At 42.1% G+C, this 15,257-nt stretch overlaps 1 protein-coding gene across 2 annotated transcripts in view; it reads right to left on the bottom strand.

The window, feature by feature from the left end:
* Positions 1–15,257, bottom strand: part of FZD3 (frizzled class receptor 3) — a 64,413-nt gene that overhangs the window by 12,774 nt on the left and 36,382 nt on the right. The gene's annotated exons all lie outside the window — the stretch shown is intronic.

The raw sequence follows: 15,257 nt of genomic DNA, 5'->3' as shown, positions 1-15,257 counted from the left end.
TGGCTCTCAAATATTATGACTTTTTGGCACAGATGGAGAAGCACGAATCCCATGAGAAAAGTGATCCTGTTAATATTATAGATTTGAGTTCCACGCAGACGCAGCCAATAAGGGAAAAAACACTTGAACTATAAGATGTTTTAGTCCTCCTACACTCACATTATCAGCTACAACAATAAATGGGAACAGCTACTAAGTAATTTAATTCAGTCATTTCTTCAGTTTCCCTCTTGGCACTGTTGCCAGACCCTTCTTTACATCTGTTAATCACAGCGCGCCACTCATTATCATACATCAAAGGTTTTCAGAAGGCCTCTTATATATTGGCAAGCCACTGAGATGGATCTAGAGACACCGTAGATCTCCTCTGGGCCTTAAAAATCTGTGATAATACCTTGTTTTCTAGATAAAAGACCATCTTACAAGCATCACAGCTGCTTTTCCATGAGGGCAGCCAGTGTCAAGGCAACAGAGAGCAGAAGGCGGCTGGTGGCAACGTCCTTCGAGGTGAGAACCTCTCCTAGAGGAAAGATAATACTGGGGGTGATTCTCCATTTTCCTCCACACCTGATCGCTTTCCTGGAGATGCACGAGGGGCTCGTGCACTTCAGCAACATGAGAACGCGGCGATTTAGCAAAGAATGAGTTTGCGTGGGTCTCAAGAAACAGCCCGTCCATCACATGCGGAGTCGGACCTGCCGCAAAGGCGACTGGAAAACCTTGACTTATTCGCGCAGACACCGTGCAATTGCACAGTTCGAAGGCCCTGAAATGAATTTGGTTTGTTTTGCAGCGCTTGGCCTTCAGAGGCATCCAGCTAACAAGGAATATAAGCAATGCGATGCAGAGGTTTGGGTTGCGCGCTCTCCGCTCTGCTCTGTCCAGACACGTCTTGCGGGCACCGATGCTTCACCTCCTGAAGACCAACGAACAAGTTCTGTCAGATACAAAGATTGCATATGCGATAGCGAGATTTCCGCAACCCTTTTAATGTTTTCTTTCTTTCCTCCCATCTGCTGGGCTGGCATGGATCATCAAACAGAAAGGCGCTTTCCTCGGTGAAGAGGAAAAGACGTTCGTCTGAACGCGTTGCTTCCCTGCTGAAACTACCCAGTGGCAGGTGTTCAGAAAGGAGGTTAAAAACATCAATTTCAGCATTCCTCCGGGGAAAAACAAGGCTGCTTTGTAGGCACACTGTTAATTTAAGATGCTTATATAACTAATTTCTGAATATTTTTCCCTTCTGCCCCCGATTGATCAATCACGGTCGCTTTTTAGTGACAGAGACCAGTGGCCTCTCCCTACTAGAATGTATGAAATGGCAAATTAATGAGCTCGCTGCACACGTGGAGTGAAAGCACAAACACAGCACCTGTCCCCCTCCTCTGGGGCACAGTTCCACAATAACACTCATCATTTGATATCTCCCTCAGGATAAAAAGCAATGAAATTCAAATTAACCCGTCCTTTTGTTGAAAATGGGAGGAGTGGGGGAAAGACCAAAGGGAATCTGATCCAACAGTCTTGCTTTCATAACCATTTCCATCACCATCAATGCTTTGAGACTTAGAATATTATGCTCACACTGCTGATTTCCCAGTAAAACGTTGTAGTGTTTGTCACTGTAAAGCAAAATTATTTGTCCAGGTTATTCAAATCTTAGGACTTGCTTGTTTTACTCTTACCCAGCCAGCAAATCCACGTCACTGTTCTGGCTACAAGCTGAAGAATTGAGAAACTAAAAGCACCTGAAATAAAAAAGGTAATGGCTAAGCTGATTTAACCCTCATTTAAGAGTTCATGACAAAGCCAATATATATTTAAGGAGCTTCAAGTAGCTCAAGTCTGTGTGAAACAGTCTCACCAGGATCAGGAGACTTCCCTGCATCCCAAAGAAATGACATTTTTCTGGTTGTAATTACCAAAAGCCACATGGCTCATGAGACATCCGGACTATTCCAAGCAGAATCAATAGGATCATTCAGAGCGGGGGGATCACGTGAGAACACGGATCCTCTTTGTTTCTTACTCCCAGTTGTAACTCTACTCAGCCGCAGGAGCGTGAAAGCGCCATGCTGTAGCTTTGCCCATTGGCTTACATTAAAATAATTAAATTGTTAGAACAATTAGGGAAAAAAACCCTAACTATGCTCCAGACTTACTTAATAACTACTGAGTTGCTGTAGAGTGGATATTAAAGCAAAGTGCTCAGCCTTGCCAAGACTTGGGCCTGTAACAGATAGCTCAGAAACCTAACCCGAGTGAAAAAGAAATAAATAAGACTCTGTAATAAAAGCTTATAAAATTACCATCTTAATGGGATACAGGCTGCTCTGGAGAAACGTATTCACCACAGAAGTTTAGCACTAGCGCTGCAGATCCCTCTCACCATGCCGAACTCATCTACAATACATTCAAGGACTTAGTACATGTAAGTGCCTAAAAATACATTTTTACAAAAACTGCCTATACAGAATATTTTCAAATGCAATGAGTTGTATTTGAGAAGAGTTTCTCGAGTTTCCAGGTTCCAGTATGAGTTGGGGAATGACCTGTTGGAGAGCAGCATAGGGGAAAGGGACCTGGGGGTCCTGGGGACAGCAGGGTGACCATGAGCCAGCACTGGGCCCTTGTGGCCAGGAAGCCAATGGTACCTGGGGTGGGTTAGAAGGGGGTGGTCAGTAGGTCAGAGAGGTTCTCCTGCCCCTCTGCTCTGCCCTGGGGAGACCACACCTGGAATATTGTGTCCAGTTGTGGCCCCTCAGTTCCAGCAGGACAGGGAACTGCTGGAGAGAGTCCAGCGCAGCCACCAAGATGCTGAAGGGAGTGGAGCATCTCCCGTGGGAGGAAAGGCTGAGGGAGCTGGGGCTCTGGAGCTGGACAAGAGGACACTGAGGGGTGACTCACTCATGGGGATCAAGATGGAAAGGGGGAGTGTCAGGAGGATGGAGCCAGGCTCTTCTGGTGACAACCAGGGACAGGACAAGGGGCAATGGGTTCAAACTGGAACACAGGAGGTTCCACTTAAATTTGAGAAGGAACTTCTGCTCAGTAAGGATGACAGAACACTGGCCCAGGCTGCCCAGGGAGGTTGTGGAGTCTCCTTCTGTGCAGACATTCCAACCCGCCTGGACACCTTCCTGTGTAACCTCATCTGGGTGTTCCTTCTCCATGGGGGGATTGCACTGGATGAGCTTTCCAGGGCCCTTCCAATCCCTGACATTCTGGGATTCTGTGATTCTCTGGGAAATAAATATACGGGAAGTAAATATTTGGGCAGGAAACGATTCTGTCCATAGAAGAGCAGCACTGGTTTCCACCAGAAGTCTGCGTTGTGCCAGGGGAACACACTGGATTCTAATAATCTCCTGGAAAAACAGCTTGAATAAAGAATATCCCAGCAGAGAGCTGCGTCTCACGAGGTAACGCTGCAGGGTTTTCCTCATCCATCTCCTTGATAGGATCCCAGATGACAACTAAAAAGGTCCTGACTCACGACTGGAGTCTAATGCCTCCAACGCCTTTGCCCTGCAGTTAGTCCTGGCGATTGTCAAGAGGTTCAATGCTGACGGCTCTTGCGCTCATGGGACGGGAATGTAGAAGACAAGAGCTTTGGTATCTCACAATCATCGTCGGACGGGTTGATTCTGCAGCTTCCGGAGACTAAATCTGGGAGAGCTGAATCTCAGTGACTCTCTCAGGGTGTCTGGTAATCTGTGGCTTTACCATGACACAGAAGACAGCGTTCAATCACAGCGACTAATTTTTTAAGTGGTTTGTAATTAGAGAGATTGCTCAAGCACCTGCCTTCTGTTTTACCATGATGAGGAACTGGTGTCGCGAGTCTCTTAGCACTAAACATGGGACAAGCAAGTCTACGTGAACATCCTACCCAGGAGACACTTGAACCTCTCTTTGCTTTTCCTGAGAACGTGTAGGGGTGTCCTCTGGAGAGACATAAAAAGCAAACAAGCCCTCACCTGCCACACAGTTGTTTTCCCCAGCACAGCTTATCTTTCCTCTTGTCACTGGAATAAAAGACTCACATCACAATGCTTGAACGTATTACTCACTTTGGACCGTTCAGATGAAAACGACAAAGTATTACTTCAAGTCAAGGAATGAGTCACCTGAAGGTGTTGAAAACGAACAACAAAACAAAACTGATCTACTACAATTTATCTTATTTAAATCCCAATGCTCACCACAAAGAAAAAGGTCACGCAGTTGTCCTCACCCTCATTGTGGAACCAGATGGTGTTACTGAAATATTTGTGCAAACAGGTTGGCATGGGTCAATAAACTTACAGCTGACACCAAGTTTGATCAGCAAATGCTTCTTTATGGGCACCTGCAACACATCGCTTGATAGATCTCCCTTTCCCAGAAAGGAATTCCTGGCAAATCTGTCAAACTAGGGATACTGAAAGGTCGCTGCAGTAGGTTGCACTTGGAATATTTGTCCCATGGCCAAAGAGGTTGGCAGCTCCCCGTTGCCATTCAGAAACAAACAGCTTTTGTCTTCCCTTCAGATATTAGCACTTCATTGAGGCTCTAACAGTTAAGTCAGGAAAAAAAAATAATGAATGAGAAAATCTGATTTCTGTCAACCCTGCTGCTAAAAATGTGCTTGGACTAAAATCTTCGCAGCCTTAATATCTGTTTTGGCAGTAGATAATTCTTTCATGAATGTATTCAGTTCTTACAAGACAAAATTTAGCAAGCTTCCTACAATCCAGGCGTGGAGTATGTCCCCATTAATAAACTCCCACCACTTGAATGAAGACGCTTGGCATGAAGAACACAGAACAAAAGAAACATCCTCGGTCAAATCAAGTCTTCCACTGCTGCTGGTGATGGCACACGAGCCTGTTCAGCTATCCAGCTTTGTCCTGAAACCATCTAGTTCTCTATTTTCCAACCAAAGTTTATTCATGGCCATGTTATCATTCTGCTGTTTGACTTTATCAGCTCTTTTTTAACGTCCTTTATGGATTTTTGCATCCTTTTGCAAGGCACCCTCCTCACCCAAAGGCGAGCGCTAACACAACCTTGTTCTGCCGCCCTTTAATTAATTTTCACTTATTTGTTTCTTCATCCAGTCTTTTTTTCATCCAACACAACGCAGCCTCTCAATGCCATACAGAAAAACATAGTTGCACATGAGATTATATTTGTTCCAAGAAGCGAAGGCGTAATTGCCACGCCGTGAAATCGCGGGAGCTGAAGTCATAAGAAACAAATCAGTGTGATTTTGTCAAGGCAAATAATGGCCAAAGCATAGCTTTAAGCAAAAGTACGCAACTTAGGGGAGAAGAAACAAACAGCTATTTTAGCAAACATAGTATTTATAAAATATTTCTTATCTTCCCCAGACAGAAATACTATGTTCATTAGTCTAAAGGCTGCCTTTTTCAAGTTAGAGAGTGAATGGAGTAATGTTAAAGATCACTGTCATTATTTCATTAAAACAAAATCAGTTCAACTGAATCTGAAAAATAATTTGGTGTCAAGGCTGCCATAGCAATTGAGAAAACTTTACAGGGTAATGCTTAATACTCCAATGCTGTCAGGGTAACCGACCACGTTGCCAAGGTGACCCAGCTCGTGAGTTTTGATATCGCTTATCAGTTTGGATATTCACCAGTTCATGATACTGCTCAGCACTTTGGTGTTCATACTCTGACTCTTTTGTGGCAATATTGACAAATACTCACTGGTCTTAGGGTTTTGAGCGTAACGGATATTTTAACATAAGCCAGCATTAAAGATTATATATAATGACTTCAGAAGCTCTATTAATAAGAAAAAATGCATAAAGAAAACACAAGTAAATACATAGCAATATTACTAAGAATATAAACTATTAATGGAAAACGTGAATAATGCAGCTCTTTAGATAACTCAAATAGAGTCTTTTTGGTATAAAAAGGGTATTATTTATATTTTTTAAAGTATTTTTGTGTTCCTCAACTGAATTTTGAAGCTGCAGCTGATTCTTGAGTGGGCTCAGCTGATGTAGAAGAGATACTCTACTCTTTGTCTGCATTTACTTTGCTAGGAAACACAATAACTCTCTGTTAAGAAAAAAGAAGCGATAGAAATATGATGCTGGAGAGCACTGTTTCACAGAATCACAGAATGGACTGGGTTGGAAAAGCCCTCAGAGATCATCCAGTCCAACCCTTGGTCCAGCTCCAGTCCATTGACTAGATCATGGCACTAAGTGCCATGTCCAATCTCAGCTGAAAAACCTCCAGGGCCAGTGAGTCCAGCACCTCCCTGGGCAGCCATTCCAATGCCTGACCACTCTCTCTGCAAAGAATTGCTTTCTAATAGCCAGCCTCAATTTCCCCTGGCAGAGTTGAAGCACATGCCCCCTTGTCCTATTGCTGATGCCTGGGAGAAGAGCCCAATCCCCACCTGGCTAGAACTGCCCTTCAGGTAGTTCTAGAGAGTGCTGAGCTCAGCTCTAAGCCTCCTCTTCTCCAGACTAAACAAGCCCAGCTCCCTCAGCCTCTCCCCATAGGGCTTGTGTTCAGGTCCCTTCCCCAGTCTTGTTGCTCTTCTCTGGACCCGCTCCAGCACTTCAATCTCTTTCCTGAGCTGAGGGGCCCAGAACTGAACACAACACTCCAGGTGTGGCCTCCCCAATGCAGAGCACAGGGGAAGGATCACTGCCCTTGTCCTGCTGACCACGCTGGTTTTGTTCATATGAATGATGTAAACCAAAAACCAAACTTGAAATGTCCAAGTATTTGTTACATTTTCATGCTACATAGCCCAGACATATGGAACATGTCTGAGAGATCTGGACCAGTTTTACAGGTGAACTTGAAATAGTTTATATATCTAATTATTAGGATACGGCTATCATTAGAATAGATCTATAATTTTTAAGTACAGTCTTTACTTAAGAATACTTATTTCAGGTCTAGAAACAAATTATTTCAATGCAGAGAATAACCATCTTTCTACAGTTGTGTATTTATAGACTGTATTCTGAGCTGCTGGATGTTACAACACCAAGTAAATCTCTCAAACCACTCGCCACAGGAGTTGGGTGCCCATGTTACACCCCATGGTGTTACAGATCCAGCAATTACAGCCGCAATTTCTTGAAAAGCCAAAGACTTCTGAAGCAAATCTGTTGTCAGGGGTGGAACTGTCAGAGTCGCTTAGTCCTGAGACCAATGATATTCAAATGTAAGTACCTTTCCAAGACTTGAGTTTTAATAATTGGTCGAAAATAACAATGATACTCTGGAATAATTAGGAATAAAGGCACAGAAGTGCAGTATCTCTGCAATTTATTGTATTATACCTTGTGTTTCTGTGCGGACAGGACGAGCCGTTCGATGGTCAAGGAAGAGCACAACAAAAGCCATCTTACTGAAATTCGCTCGGACACAGAATATTCGGACTTAGAAACATCGAAGTTCAGCATTTGCTGAATTACAGGCAATTTCCTCTCATTTATTAAAATGAAAAGGTAAAACCTTTTGGAGGTGACTGATTTCTTAACATATATATTGCAACATTCAGTTCTGACGGTTAAAAGTGAAAACCAGAGAAATCAGAGCTCCTCACTTAGGTTTTGTTGCCATTCTAAAAGCAATTAAAAGAGTCAGTGGAAAAAAGGAGCTGCCTTAACAATGAGAATGAAAGGCTGTTCCACATATACAGCATGCTTATTAAAAAGAGAATGGAACGAAACGGAGAACTTAAAAATAGCAAGATCTGACGTGCTTTGGCAAGTCACCCTCAGCAAAATAGCGAATAAGGAGAAAAGGTGACCGTGAGGAGTCAGACCCGGGTACAAGTGCAAATGGAACAGCTGAGAAATCAACATCTCCCTTTGTCTCTAGCTCGGTCAATCCAATGAAAAAAACACAGCCAGAAATGAGTGACGTGAATTAATTGGTTGATTCCACTCAATATGTTAATTGACTGGAAATTGCATACGTGCCAAGGTGAGATAAGAGAATATAGCGCATCCTATGTAGGATTTCTCAAAGTCCTGGATGCGCAAGGAGCCAGGACTGAAAAGGAGAATTCAGAGAAATCAACTTGAGTATATTCTTTTCCTTCAATATATTCTTTTTCCTAAGCATCTAAACCAGGAGACATTAATTGAATCACTGCTAGGAAGCAGTGTATTAATAATACTGGGATTAAGGTTTTTCTGAGCTGACATTACTTCTGCTTTTGAAAGAAGCCTAAGTCATAATTGAATAATTGAGAATTGCTCAGTCTTTTCTGAGTAAACACCAATATGGCAAATATGGTTTTATCTCAACCTCTTCTTTTTTCTAGGACATAATAATTATATTCAACAAGAAGCGATTCCTTAGGGCAGATTTAAGCAAATCCATTACCTCTTCTAAGAGGAATTCTAAACAATCACTAATGAAAATGAGGAAGGAGGAGCAATGTAGATTCATAGACATCTCTAGATATATTCTCTTTATGCCTGTGCCACACAGCAGCCGCACTAAGACACTTCCCAACAAAGCCCCTTTTCTGTACCCAGCACGTTTCTGCAGAGCCGTTGTAACACAGATGGGAAAACAGCCGAGATGTTTTATATTTAAAAGGCAACACCGCTGATTAATGAAGAAAATGGCAAAAAAATGGAAAACGCCATTTATTGTAGCCAATCAAAATGGGGAAACACCATCTCAACTTCGCCAGCACCCCAAAAACGCAGACCCTACATCTCAAGAGTTTTTGCTTGACGCCGTTTTCGGCGAGATGTTTGAAAGCCCCATCTTTTCTTCTCCCTGGTCCGTGCGTGCGATTGTTCTGAAGCGCTTGTGCGTGAAAAGAAAGGCCGTGTCAACAGGGGTTACGCTTCACCCGCAACGCGGCCATGGGAAAAGACAGTCGGCTGCAAGAGCGTCGCTTAAGCGCACGCGATGCAACTTTGTCACCCTAAAATTTAGAATTTCTACGGTAAATTCAAATGTCTGTCAAGGATTTTTTGGGGGATACAAATAGAGTTTACAAAGTAAAGTTTCTTCTTCAATTTAATTCTCTGTTTTAGGGGAACGGGGGGGAAATGAAGAGATGTAGCTACAAAACCTGAGCTGGAACTTCCAGGAGCTCATCTCAGCGTCTCTTTTCCTTCTCCCCAGTTTTATTTAAAAGTAGGCGCTATGAGATATAATATTCCGTGGTGAAATGATATCAGAGGAGATGACTGAGCACTCCTGGCTCCCAGCCGACCATTACTTTACCCCCACGGTCGCTTTTCGGTTGGCACCTGTTCATAAGAAAACTTCCCTGCGCTGAAATGGATCCAAAGTCGGCGACGCGTGGTCTCCGCTCTCCGGAACGTTCCTGTGAGGTTTGTTCAGAACGTGAAAAAAGGACAAAGCCACAAGAAGTGGGAATAAAACGCACTTGAAAATGGTACCTGGGCAACCTTTAAAAAGGATGCAAACCAAGCAATGCGATTTATAGTTGTTCGTGATCCAAATGGAGACTTCTGTTGCAGCGTTAGAATCATGGAATCATCCATTCTGAGACATCTAAAATGACCTTGCAAACGTAAAGAGTCAAAAAATAAATAATAGCTGTGATTAAATCCCAAAGTACATTTATGAAAATGGAAAACAAGAAAGCTGACAAATTTTTGAGCCAAAATCATCAGCGGGTAACAGATTAATCCTCGCATTAAAATCCATTTCTCCAACGTTAATTGTCAAGTGACGCCTTAAAATAATCTGTATGCGGTGTAATGTTAATATGCGTAATATGCGGTCTTAAATATTAAGAGAAATCTATTAGCAAGATTCTACTTTGTTTTCCTTTGTGCCTGTACTAGATACATTTAACTGCCACTGACAGACGAGAGATGCTATTATATTAACAAGACGTTCTTCCCATTTACGCTTTTGGTCTCTTAGGTAACCACAATTCATCCTCTCTTCTCTCTCCGACACCGGCACCGCACAGAAGTGAGTGGGTGAGAACTCCCATCTCCAGTAAAAACCCGTCTGGATTTATTCCACAGCAAAACTGGGGCCTCGTACCGAATGAAATACATAGAGCAGGGAGGAAAACAAAGTTGGCTGATGGAAATGATATCGTTGCTGATGGAGATGATATTCGGTATTACATCACCTCATGGCATCGCTCTTAATAATTCAGTCTTTAAAAACACCAAGGCGGGTTTGATTTTTGTTTTAAAGCGAAGATCAGAAGAAAAGTAGGAGCGGTATAAAGAGATAAGCGTGGTGAGTGCTTCAAGAACTCACAGTTGGTTAAAATTACATTTGCAAATATAGTTGTGTTGGGGTTGTTCTTGCAGGAAAAGTCTTCTCCATCAGTAGTTGAAACGTGGGTTTTGATGCTTAGCAAAGCAAAATTACCTGTCTATAGGATTCCCAAATTCAGGCCTGTGTCCTTCTAGGTCTTAGGTGCTTATTTATGTATTTTCTTCAAAAATAGAGTAAAAATCATGTTACCAAGTTTTCTTTCTGGATTTTTTTATTCAAATCAAGACGTGTCAGGATCTAAAAGTGTATTTAAAAGGTGCTGAGGCACATCCTGACTCTTGAAGGGGAGAGATTGCAAAAAAAAACCACCCAAACCCAACCTCTCCTCATCCTTTCCCATGAAAAAATTCCCCAGAATTTTGCAGCAAAAAATCCTGACATAAATATATGAAATACGAGCAAATGTGACGTCTTCAAACAGACAATTAATTAAGCCAGGATTCATTGGAATGAATTTTTATAGTTAAAAATGCCATTTTTCTGCTTTAGCTAGAAAAGGAGGCCGGGGTGCCCCGCTCAGACGGAGACATCAGAAATGAGATAAATGGATGTTGTTCTCAGTAGCCGCTCTTGATTTTCACATTGTTTTCATTCTAATATATGGCCATTATTTCCTCTCTGAAATTCCTCTGGTCGAGCCCCAAAGCTAAAGAAATAGATGATACAGGGGTGTAGACACCTAAATTGAGTTCCTAGTGAAAAATAGAAGAGTTTCCAATACAAAATTCATTCTAAACTCACCCTGTTACTAAGATTTCCTCATCAAGAGGCAATAAAATGTGTTATCCAGATCTGCTTCTATTCCTCTAAATAATATCGAAAAGATAAGCGGGGAGCAGCACCTCCACTCTTTGCAAGTTAGCACTAAGGTCTTTTAATGCATTGAAACCATGATGAATATCAGATGGCAAGCAAAGATAATCGCACTGCTGAGATCATTTCTCAAGGACTCCCACTAGGGCAGCAAATGCCTTTGAAATAGTTTATTTTTCTTTCTTCTTTTCCTCTTTAATATCTACATTAGATGTTTCTCCCATCAGTGCCCAGCCTAGGCCTGAGGCACCTGTGGAAGCGGTGGAGGGTCTATTTACATTTGGATTTATGAGAAATGAATCTGAACTCGGAAGCTTCTTTACTTCGCAGCGAATCTGATGTTGTGGTTCAGCCCTATAAACCTTCTCAGGCCCAAACTACCTCACACAGCTCAATTATGGGATTCAAAAAAGTGGTATAACCTTTAATTCCATGCTCTACCATTCCAAGAAAGCAGATGTATTTCCTTATCTTGGGAAGACGACAATTATAATTTTCTTCCACCTTTGGATTTTGTGGCTTGACGTAGCCCATTCCTTCTCTCTGGGCTAGAAAAGCCATATCAACGATTAGAATTCCCACTTTTCATAAGAGAAACATACATTATAAGCAGAGTTTGCAGAGTTCTCCTTTTCCCTTTGTACCCAAATTCATCCCAGCTTTGAGACATCTTTTCATAGACTGGGGCAGGTCACCATGTCCCAGTTTGTAACCTCCAAAAGGAACAAAACCAACACTCTCCTTGTAAAAACCAAATCACTGCGGTGCGTGGAGGACGAGAATATGTAACAGCAGCTAAATGCACTTCAAACATCTGTTTTTTTCCCTTTTACCCTACTTTTTACCTTACATTAGACATGTCCAAGGTTAGATGTCCAATAGAAAGAAACTTCTCGCTTCTACGGCAACAGGAATTGAAAACCCGGCTGGATGTGGTCCTGGGCTGACCCTGCTTGAGCTGGGGGGTTGGAACAGATAATTTCCAGCGGTCCCTTCAACCTGAGCCATTCCGGGCTTCTGCAAAGCGACCAGCCAAAATCTGCTTCATCCTATTAGTTGCTGTAGCGTGACGTGCTCCATCAACATACAGGGCAGAAATTGCACAATAAGGAAGAGACAAACTTGGAGAGCCAAGGACTGTGGATTAAAAAGCCAAGCCAGTATCTAGAACTTGTTAATAATGATAGAATTATCAAAGAGATGATGAGGATGACAGCCACGCTGAACAGCACCAGGAGCATTGTGAATCTTATTGCCCCAAATGCTCATCCTAGTGTCCAACATAACAAAAATCCAACTCTCTGCTCCAAAGCTCTGTCCTCTGAACAATATCATTGTGGTAGAACCACCCAGTTACAAACAGAAACAGGAATGGGAGCAGAAAAGGAGGTATTATATTTTTAACTATAGCTAAAGAGATTGCTAGATGACTACTCCCTTCATTTCTGCATTTTACTTTGATGCAAAATGGTGCTATATGCTCTTAAAAATATCATATATGAGATAAAAGTCTGACCTGAAGAACACGGAATGCACACAGCGCCGCTAAAATGGGAATGTGGGCTACCACATCCTGGTATAATGGGAGTACCCAGTTCTACAGCTACTGAAAATCAAGTTTATTTTCCCTGCATGAACTCTTCTTGCACGAAACCATTTATTGAGGCCAAGCACCAACTCCTTTTTTTAAGGCAATGAGTGAGAAGTGGGATCCTAACAGAAAATTCAGCTCTTCCTTTGAGTATTATTGTGCTGAAAGTCGATTATAAAGATGCTTTTCCCCCCTCCAGTAAAAGAATGAATGTCCCAGCCTTGGTGGGAATGGAGATGGATGGTTAAGGCATTTTTAGGTTGCTGTGAGCAGTATTTCACAGAGAAATAATACTGACTTGAAGCAAATTACACCACTGCAAATAGCCCTAGCATCAAAAACCATCAAAATAATTATTTGTGATAACACCTTGGTCAATTTGCCGTTATTCACGCTGAAAGAAGGATGCTCTAATATAGCAACCTTGAGATTTCTAACGAAATTAAGAGATTTATCCAGGTTGATAGAAAACGTAAATCCCCCTACCACGTGTTTAAGTTGACACCCACAAAAACAATACATTTCCCCTACAATGGGAACGAAACTAAGTTTCTTAATGTGAGGTACATTGTCTATACCATAAATAAACCTCACCTCTCAATGTAGTAGTTTTTTCCTCACGAAAGGAGACTTGAGGAAACAATATTGACCCAAGTTTTGAGGGCTCAGAGCCCAGCTGAGCCCTCGCTGCCTGTTTTGCCTCCCGGTGCTGCCCAGGGAACAATTAAAGCCGCTGCCTGAAGCGCATGTACCCGCGATGCTGCAAAAATCAAGGACGGGGACGTGTTCATGGCCAGAGAGCTGCTCCCGGCTTCTACAAACCCTGCTCCTGCTTGGTCTCTCCCAGGAACTTGGACCCCGGTATCCCTTGGGAATATTGGGACATTGATTTCCTGTCTTTGTGAGAAAAATCAAGTTTTGATTTCACAAGGAAAGCAACAGATCTGACAAATAACCAGAATCATATGTAGCCTGCTCAACCCAAGAAAACATCCACGTAGCCAAAAATCAAGATGGAAGCGTAAAGATATCTTGTTGCTTCCTCTATTTTGGGAGTATTTAGCCCTTTAGGTAAAGAAATGTGATGATTATTTTTAATTTGACCGGTTTAGCAGCAGCCAGGAGAATCTGCAGCAAATGATTGACCCTATGGTACCTCCTGCACCAAGCAGCTGCATCCCCCGGCTCCCCCATCAGTGGTTTTCCAGAACGAGTTCCTGTGGCATTGGCCTCTGATGGCAAAGATGATGTAACGCTTGAGCAGACTAATGAATTTTTAACCTCAGATTTGCTGGTGTTAGAAGAAAAGCGCGGCTACGCAAGCAGCAAATTCTAACTATGGCAACGCTGCCTAGGGTTTACACGTAAACCTCACGTCCGCCGTGGAATCGACTACAGCTCTCAATTTGGGATAGTTTAGTATCAAATATCCAAATATTTGAAGTTAAATTACGTCAAGGCTTAGAAAAAATACAGTCTTATTTTGCAAGTGATAGTCTCCGCAACGCTTTAAATTTCCCCTAATTTAATAACGAATTTTACTAGCATGATCTAAGGATAAAATTATTTTTCCCCACAGCTTTGGAAATCTGTTTCAATTATAAGTCTGGGCAGTTTAATTAGGGAAACATGTTTAGTTTAAGAAAAAAACTGGATGGGTTAGAAGAAAAACCCTTCTAATGCTCCCTAGGGTCTCTGGGTCCTTCAACCCAATTTGACATGAATGAAACCATTATTGTTCTTTTGACTCCCGCTGAGCCATTATGGCAACGGTTTTCCAGAGATCTGAGTAGCATTTTACTACATGTTTTCATTATTCTACTAGCCAGGATTTTGGTCCTTTGACATCAGAAGATTTCAACTTTAAAACATTTTTTGTTCAACACATCCTTTTAATTTCGGAGATTATACACAGTTCAGATTGGCATACGGTGGGTATTTGTAATTAATTGAGAGAAAACTGCATGTCCCTCATTTTCTCTCTTTTTAAGCGTCAATCAGTTTAATGTATTAAAACCTGCAGCGATGAGGACTCAATCAAGCAAATTAAACTGAACACACCCACTGACAGATATTTCCTGCGATAAAAACGCTCACACGTTGGATGGGAGGGAGGAGTCACACCCTCATAAAATCGAACAGAGACAACAATAAAAAGAGTTAAAAGGCAATAAAAGGATTATTATCGAGCTATATAGACTAAGCCAAACCTTTAAGCGATATGTTGTTGTACTAAAATGTGAGCTTTGATGATCCAGCTGGTGTTTTAACTGCTTTAGAGCCAAAATACTAACTTGTTTTTATACCCCTGTGTGTGCAGCTATATAATAGATGCTCGCTGGACAACCTGCTTGAAATAAAGTAGCTTTCAAATAAGTTGTAGAAAATATCTATGCAATATCATTCCAAAAAGCAATTTGCCACTTTGGCTCAAAAAGTAAAGCAGGCTTCAAGTAATTAATAGTTTTAATACTTTCTTTGCGACCGCATAACACTGCAGTGAACAGGGGGCAGGTTGATATCTGGTGCGCTTAGAGGCGTCTGTCCTGGGATAACTCAATTAAACAAAT

This window comes from Columba livia, chromosome 3, assembly GCF_036013475.1.
Source record: "Columba livia isolate bColLiv1 breed racing homer chromosome 3, bColLiv1.pat.W.v2, whole genome shotgun sequence".
NCBI classification, from domain to species: domain Eukaryota; kingdom Metazoa; phylum Chordata; class Aves; order Columbiformes; family Columbidae; genus Columba; species Columba livia.
This window is presented reverse-complemented; position numbering and strand designations above follow the sequence as displayed.